Source organism: Balaenoptera physalus (assembly GCF_965194825.1).
Source record: "Balaenoptera physalus genome assembly, chromosome: 16".
In the NCBI taxonomy this organism is placed as follows: domain Eukaryota; kingdom Metazoa; phylum Chordata; class Mammalia; order Artiodactyla; family Balaenopteridae; genus Balaenoptera; species Balaenoptera physalus.
The window spans coordinates 92,100,271-92,108,425 of record NC_138898.1 but is presented as its reverse complement, the minus strand read 5'-3'; the positions used below and the strand labels follow the sequence as shown (position 1 = coordinate 92,108,425).

At 63.8% G+C, this 8,155-nt stretch overlaps 1 long non-coding RNA gene across 1 annotated transcript; it reads right to left on the bottom strand.

The window, feature by feature from the left end:
* Positions 1 to 2,480: 2,480 nt before the first annotated feature.
* On the bottom strand, positions 2,481 to 6,667 carry LOC309645476. The gene is made up of 2 exons (XR_014254909.1): positions 5,446 to 6,667; positions 2,481 to 4,272 (listed from the first exon to the last, which is right to left on the bottom strand). It is a non-coding gene; the product is annotated as an uncharacterized lncRNA (long non-coding RNA).
* Between the last annotated feature and the right edge of the window lie 1,488 nt (positions 6,668 to 8,155).

The window sequence follows — 8,155 nt, the reverse complement described above, 5'->3', positions numbered from 1 at the left end:
TGGTTTCAGACTTCTAGCCTCCAGGGCTGCAAGAAAATTAATTTCTGGGTTTTTTTGGCTGTGCCGCACGGCTTGTGGGATCTTAGTTCCCCGACCAGGGATGAAGCCCGGGCCCTCGGCAGTGGAAGTGCAGAGTCCTAACCACAGGACCGCTGGGGAATTCCCAAATTTCTGTTTTTTTTAAGTTACCAAGTTTGTGGTATTTTGTTTTGGCAGCCCTAGGAAATTCATACACCATAAGAAATCCAGAGATAGGGAGGTTCTAGGACTAGCTAATTCAATGATGTCATGAAAGACCCAGGTGTCTTCAATGTTTCTGCCCTGTCATCCTCAACATATCAGCCATGTTCCCCCTCATGGTCACAAAACAGCTGCTGCAGCACCATGCATCCAGACAGGTATGCTATCCTCCAGCAAAAAAGAGGGTGTGTCCTCCCAGTGGTGCCTCCTTTATTGGGGATGAGAAGGGCCATGATTGGCTTGAATTAAATATGATTCATTTCCTAGGGTTGGGGAGGGGGCCATTTCTCCTGAGCCTACAGGACAGGGTGGGGTTGGGGGGCGACATCCAAACAAAATAGGGAAAACCAGCAATGTCTGCCATCATGCACACCCAGGGTCCTGGGAGTGAGTGGCAGACGAGACTGCAGCACACAGAGGCAGGAGGGGAATGTTGTGGGGTCTCTGGGGGGCAGGGGGAAGCAGGTAGAAATAGGTCCCCTGTGGGTGACTGGGCAGCAGACGCTCGGCCCTGCCCGCTGCAGCCTACTCAGAGCTCGACTTTGGGCACTGGCCGCCCTCGCCGCCAGACAGCGTGGCCCCTGGACCCCCGGCACCATCACCCACACCTGCCCAAGGGAACCACGAAATCATTCGTGTGTGTCTCTGGCTCACCTTCAGGACTCAGGGCCCAGCTGGGTCCCACAACTGCCCCCGGGTGCCGGAGCAGGCAGGGAGGGCCTGTGGCCTCAGCAAGCCTGCGAATTATCCTGTTAGGGGTTGACTTGCCTCCCAAAAGATATGCTGAAGTCCCAACCCCCAGAAGCTATGAAATGGGGTCTTTGCAGGTGTGATTGGTCAAGATGGGCACACGCTGGACCGGGGTGGGCTACAGTCCGATGACCGGGGTCCTTATAAGAAGAGGGGAGTCTGGACGCAGACCCGCAGGGAGAAGAGGGCCGTGCGAGGACACAGGTGGGCGGGAGCGAGGCGGCCGCGAGTGGAGGAGCGCCAGAGGCCCCCGGAGCTGGAGGAGGCCGGAGGGACGTCCCCCGGAGCCCTCAGGCAGAGGCAGCCCTGCCCGCACCTCAGTCCTGGACTTCTGGCCCCCAGAACTGGGAGAGGATAAACTTCCCCTCTTGCAAGCCCCCCCGCCTAGGGTGCTTGGTTACAGCTGCCCCCACCCTGGGACGCTCAGAATCCCCAGGACCCTGCGGCCTACGTGGAGGCCTGGGTGCAGACGACGCTCCCCGGTGCCTCTGCAGCCCCGCGCGGCCACGCCGCGAAATTCTGCGCACAGAGCACGTCACGCTGAGCCGCGCTGGGTGGGGTGGGGGTGACCCGAGCTGTCCCCACGTGTTCCCCCTTTCCCTGATCACGGGGTTCCCACCTAAAGCTGCTCCCCAGCCGAGTCCGAGCTGCAGCCAGAACCCCCCTCCTGACTCAGGGCCCCTGCACAGCTGCCGCCCGCATCCGTCCCCCGACCCCCTCACCCTGCTCGCCTCTCCTGGGCCGTCCCTTCCCGCGGAGCCCCCTCCGGGACTGCAGCTCCCCGTGCTTGCCGTCCCGTGCGCCGAGCCCTCAGGGCAGGAGCTGGCCTCCGGTCTGCGCGTGGAGCCCGGTGCGCAGACGTGCCCGTGACCCCTCGCTGCATGGGCAGGGCGTGGCGCTGCGGGCCCCACACGGAGTCTCCCCCCGCAACAAGCGGAGGTTTCTCCCCCCGGGGCGGGGGTCTCGGCACGAGGGTGGACTCCCTGCAGGGTAGCGGGGAGACCCCGAGGGTTTCAGCCTCTTGGGCGAGTTGGGAGCGCGGGGAGACGCCCAGAGGACCAGGGGAGAAGAAAGCTCAGATTCGGGAAACATTTTGAGAGAAAATGGACAGAGCGGGGCGGGGGCGGGGCCGGGGGGCGATGGCAGTGCCCACACCCCAGAGGCGATGAGGAATGAAGGGACACAGAGCTGGCACAGGCGGACAGCCCAAACCTGACAAACAAGATCGTGATGGGCCATTGACATGGTCAGTAGCCCTGCCCACCAGAGGGAGAACGCAAGCCACGACTGCAAGGGCCGTGTGCATGATTTTGAATTTTCTGGTCGTTGCATTTAAAAAAAAAGTAAGAGGGACTTCCCTGGTGGTCCAATAGCTAAGACTCTATGCTCCCCATGCAGGGGCCCCGGGTTGGATCCCTGGTCGGGGAACTAGATCCCGCATGCCGCAACTAAAGATCCTGTGTGCAGCCAAATAAAGAAATAAATATTAAAAAAAAAAGTAAGAGACGAGATTAGTTTTGATAACATATCTTAGTGAACCCGATATATATGAAATGTGCCCATCTCAACATGTGATCAATATATAATTCTGTAAGCGAGCTGTCATATCCTTTCTGGGGGCTCAGTGTTGGAAATCCCGCGTGTCTCTCACTCTGAGGGCGCGTCTTACCTCGGACCGGCCACGCCGCAGGTGCCCGATGGCCACACGTGTTGCGCCCGCTGTCACTGTCCCCCGGGGCCATCTGAACGCCCCTCTTCCGCGGACTGACAGGCAGGGGCTCTGTCGGAACTCAAGGCTGCAGTAGAGCATCTTTTGCTCCCAGGAAGCCCAGCAGACCAGGCCCCATCCTCAAGGTCACACCTCTGTTCGCCCACCAGCCCACCCTCTGTCCCCCAGCCCTGGGGACCTTCCTTCCTGGACTTCTGCCCCCCTCCCCGTGCCCTCGCTGGCCCCTCGGCTTGTCCCTCACTGTGCCACCAATTCCTGCATCTTCCCCCCGCCCGTCCTAGACATAGCATTTTACAGCTAGAACTGCCCCCGTCCCGAGAGGAGCCGTGGGCCCTGACCCCAGCCCCCCTCACCCCCACCACGTGCTCACAGAGGGGGCGGGTCCACCCCAGGCGCCGGCCCCAGAGCCTGACGCCTCCGCGCACCCGTCCTATCACCTCTTTCCAGAAAGTTCTCCCTCATCAATAAATGAGAATAGAAATGGCCCATATGGAAATATTGTTGTTTTGACAACCACTGATTAAGTTTTACACAACCAGTGCAAGAGCAAATGAAAAGGTTTTAACTTTAATTTAAGAAAAGAGGAATATGATATAATTTCAATTTGTGATAAGATGTTCTCAAGACTGCGTTTCGATTGGATTACATCCTCGCGGACTTTGTGAAGTGTCAGCTGCAGGTGAAGGTGCGGGGGATGTTCGTTATTGACAACGTAATGGGCCGGCGTTCATGCCATCCGCCTTCGGCAGCATCTCCTGGGCCCACCTGAGAGACCTCGTTAGGGCAGAACCTGGAACTCCGGCCTGGGACGGGAGGGCTTGGGGAGGCACCTAGGGGGACCCGCAGAGGGGCCCTCAGGACCTGCCCTGGCCACCTGGGCACAGGCCTCTGCTGGGCGGGGAGGTAGGGGGCGGAGGCCCAGGGTGGGGGGAGCCCAGAAGTCAGAGCTCCTGACTTGGGGGTGAACGGGAGCCAAAGCACCCTCGGGGGGGAGGGAGGTCCCAGTTTGCAGAGGCAGCGCGCAGAAGGGCGGGGTCTGCAGCGCATGCCTGGTAGGAGGAGGGGCTGGGACCCCTGTCCTCTGGCTGCACCCCTCCCGGGGGGTTGGGGGCCTGCTGGGCCGAGGGGGTGCAACCACCCCAAGCTCACGTCCACCACCCACAGCACAGCTCCGGGTATGCGGGCTCCAGAATGCCGTGACCTGACCTCATGGCCCCAACGCCCCCCTTTGGGGCTTCATGAGCCCCCAACCACTCGTGTGCACGCCCCTAGGCCTACCCTGCGTCCACCACAGGCAGGGAGGCCCCTCCCAGGGCAGGACAGACCCCGGTGGGAAGCAAACGGGGTGGCCCTCGGGTCCCGGGGAGGCCCCTCCCCTGAGCAGGCCCGGCTCGACCCCTGGGCGCCTTCTCAGTGATTCCGCGATGAAGGCACAGCCAGCCCTGGGGTCAGTGGCCCAGGAGGGAGCTGGTGGGTGTGAGGAAGCCTGGTCACACCTCGATGTGTCACGTAGAGACCTGGGCAGCCCTCTCTTTCCGGGACCCCGAGAGATGCTGGGATGTGAAGACACAAGACCGCACAGAGATTCTGTTCGTGGGGCGACTGTGGCGCCCGCCCGCGCTGAGCCAAACAGGGCTCCTCCCGTGGGGGGCTCCCAAACGGGGGGGGCCCGCGCCGCGGGAGTCCGCGCTCTGCTCCCCGCACCTCCCGGACGGAGGCCAATGACACCAAAACCCAGGCCCCGGCCATGCACCTGCTTCCGGGGCGCCAACCCCTGCCTCCCCATCCCAGTGGTCCCCCTCTGCCAGCTCTGCCCACAAGGACAGCCCTGCTGTCCCCTCCTCCGCCTGCATCTGTCCTTTGTGCTGTGTGACCCAGGGAAGGCCCTTCCCCTCTCTGGGCCTCAACCCTTTCCTCTGGGAAAGGAGGGGAGTTGGCTGGGGGGTGGGCACAGGGAGCTCAGGTGCCATCCATGGGAAGGGCCAGGCCAGCCTCAGTTGTCACAGACCGAGACCACTGCCCTGTGCACACCCCCTGGCCTCCACCCAGGCCCTGGCTGAGGGGGGAGGCTGGGACCAGCCAGTGGGGGATACAGGGGTGAGGGAGGCAGGTGGGGACACCCCCCAGGGTCTCACAATTATTTACAGCCGCTGGGGCCTCATGTGCCTGCTAATCACCCACTCCTGGCCAGGGGCCGTGTCGGATGGGGGTCGCCGAAGGGAGCCCCTGTCTCTGACGCTCCGGGGGTGGGGGCCCACAGGCTGTGCAGACCCCTGCACAGGTGCGGGGGCAACAGCAGGGGGAAACTGAGGCTGGGGACGGGGTCACAGCGTTCCGCGGGCCAAGCTCCCTCTGGGCCTGGGAGGCAGGGCCACCAGCTTTGAGGTGCCCCAGAAAGCGCCCGAGCTCTTGAACCCCTTCCTGCATCATTCCTGTCTCTCTCAGGTCCAAGCGGGGTGGGAGGGGCCTGCTGTGTGCCCTCCCGCACCCCGTGGGCACTCTGCCCACCTGAGCCCACGTACTTCTCCAGCCCCGGTGGGCCCCAACCACAGCAGGTCTGTGCCCGGCCCGGGGTTCAGGCAGGCGCTGTCCCCGGGGGGCTATGAACACCCAGCAGCTTCGCTAGCCCCCTTCCCAGGTGAGAAAACTGAGGCCGGAAAGGCCGGCCGAGTGGTCCAGCGTCACAGCTTGAGATGCAGGTTTCATTCATTCACTCAATCACTCACCGGACAAAGTGTGCTGAGCTCCACCACGTGCCAGGCACCGTCCCGCGTGCTGGGGACACAGCCCAGCTCCCTGACTAGGGGACGTGGAGCTCCATCTCAGAAGACAAAACACCCAAATTCCAAAGGTGACCTCCAAGTGCTGAAAACGGGCCCGGGCGATGGGCAGAGTCAGGGGCTCAGGAGAGCCTCTCCGAGGGGAGACCTGTCGTAAGGGGCCAGGCTTGTGGACGGCGGGGCTCCAGGCGGAGGGGCCGCAAGGGCAGGGCCCTGCGGCATGTCTTCCAGGAGGCCTTCCTGGAGGCCGGGGCGCACCATGAAGCAGAGGCAGCAGTGGGAGGAGGCCAGGGTGGAGGGACGGCGGGAGGCCGGCCAGCTTCCCCGGGGCAGGCAGGAGCCCCTGCTGGGTCGCTCCCCCCACCCTTCCTGCTGCAGCCACGCCGGCCCACTCCCCACCCTGAGTTCCCAACAGCCCAGACCCTCCACACGGCTAGGCCTTAGTCAGGGGTCGCCTCGGCCCTGAATGTCCTTCAGTTCAGGCCCCAGGCCCTCGGGGCTGCGGGGTGTGTGTGGGCGTGAGGGGCGCTGCCCAGGGAACAGCCCTCCCTGAACCACCCACCCCGGACCCCGTCCACGGATGGGAACATGGTTCCTCTGGGCCACGTCTGGGGAAAGGCCCTGATACGTATTAAGCACCTCCTGTATGCACAGGCGGGATCTCAAAGCCCCAGGAACCACCCAGCAGACAGGGGCTTGCGTCCAGCTGGGCCTCCCACTCGGTGCCATGCCCTGCCGTGCCCTGCCATGCCCGGCTCCCCTCTGGGGTGTGGACCCCCTTGCGGCTGTCGGGGTCCCTGGGGCGGGTGAGCACTGGCTGATTCTCTTCCAAGCTGGGGGGCAGCAGTGCAGCCAGGCCCCGCCTGTACCCTCAAGGGTGGTCCCATGGTCCCCCCTGCCTTGCCCCCTGGCGGAATGGACGTGGCATGACCTGGTAACTCCCCTGCCCCTGAGGACACCTCCGTGCCTGTCCTGCCGTGACCGGGTTGTACGGGGCCTGCTGGAGGCTTGGGGTCTGGGGACGTGACCACCAGAAGGGGCTCTGCTACCCGAAGCCCACCCAGCGCCCCCGGGGCGGCCTCTGGGCTCCCAGGGAGCAGCCGTGATGGAGGGCAGCGTGCGTGTCCACAGCAGGACCAGCCCCAGTTGCCCACAGCCTAATGGGCTGGACCACGTGCAGGGCACAGCCCTGGGAGTGCTGGAGGCGGGCCTCATGCTCCAGTCCCAGGCCACAGCTAACTTGCTGTGTGACTCCAGGGGGGTCGCCTTGCCTCTCTGAGCCTCAGTTTCCTTATCAGTAAAATGGAGCTCCTTTCCTGAGTGGCCCTCTGCTTCCCCCTGGTGGTGAAGAGGCCACATTGCCGCAGGTCCCAGGTGGGGCATGCCTGGAAGGACAGCTTGCGGGGGGTGGGGGTGGGGATCTCAGCTAAAGGGTCAGGCAGGCTGGTCCAGGCCGCCCTCCACGGCCCTCCTCCTAACACGCAAGTCCCACCAGGGCCTCTGCTCAGAACCGCCCGTGGCGCCCAGCACCTGAGGAAGGAAGCCAAGCTGCCCCACCTGGCCAAGTCCCTGCACGGTCCAGGCCCCACCGACCAGTCAGGGCCACCCACCTCCCTCTATCACCCCACCCTCCAGTGGGGGGCTCGCTGTGATGGAGGGCAGCAGGCAGTTTCTGAGCTCCTCCACCATCACTGCTGGTCCAGACACAACCGTGTGACCCCATCAACCTCACAGGCAACAAGCAACCCATCGGTCACCAAAGGCTCAGAGAGGGCAGGGCCCTGGCCCAAGGCCACACAGCTGAGCGGCACAGCCGTGACTGTGAATCCATCTCCACGCCAGGCAGCTGCCCTCCTCGTCCCAGATCACATCCTGACCTCAAGTTCCAAAAATCCCCACCTGAGACCCTCCACCACCCCGTAACGGCAGCAGGAGCGGCGAGACCTCCTGGGGCCCAACACACTCAGCCAGGGTCTCCCAGCTCTGTCCCCACCAGGACCCACGGGGTCCTCACCCAGCCTGCCACCAGGTGGGGGAGGACTGGCACTTTGCCATCGCTGAGGGTCCACCGGGACCACCATGAAGGGCTCTGCGGTGGCTGCAGACAGCACAGGAAGACACAGCTACAGCCGCCGTACACAGGTGAGGAAGCTGTCGCCCGGAGGGGAGGTTACGCTGCAGGTCTCCCGAGGGTGGGGGGCAGCGCTGCTGAGGCCTCGGGGCTGGGCCGCAAGCAGGCTCTGCTCCCTCAGTCCTTCCCTGCACGGCCGTGGCCCCCCACCAGAAGTCGGGAAGGGTGGTGGGCCCCATTCCCTTGCTGGACGCCAGGAACTCGGTCCCAGGGCCCAGCCGGCCTCCGTCCTAAAGGTCAAGGTCACAGATCTTGACTGCGACCCCCACGTGGGGGTGGGGCCAGCACAGAGTGCAGCTTCGAGACCTGTCCTGTCCCAGTTCCTGTAAGGCTCATGTCTAGCCTGTTCACGCAGCCAGGTCAGGAAGTGGCTCAAATGCCCGTCTCAGAGGGCCCGAGCCAAGCCCAGAGGGTCAGCGTCTTCTCAAGGCCATGGGCACATCCACGCTGGTGCAGAAACAGAACGTGGCCAAGACCCCTGGGCTGCCCAGGAGCGCGTGACCACATAGGACAGGGAACCCTGGC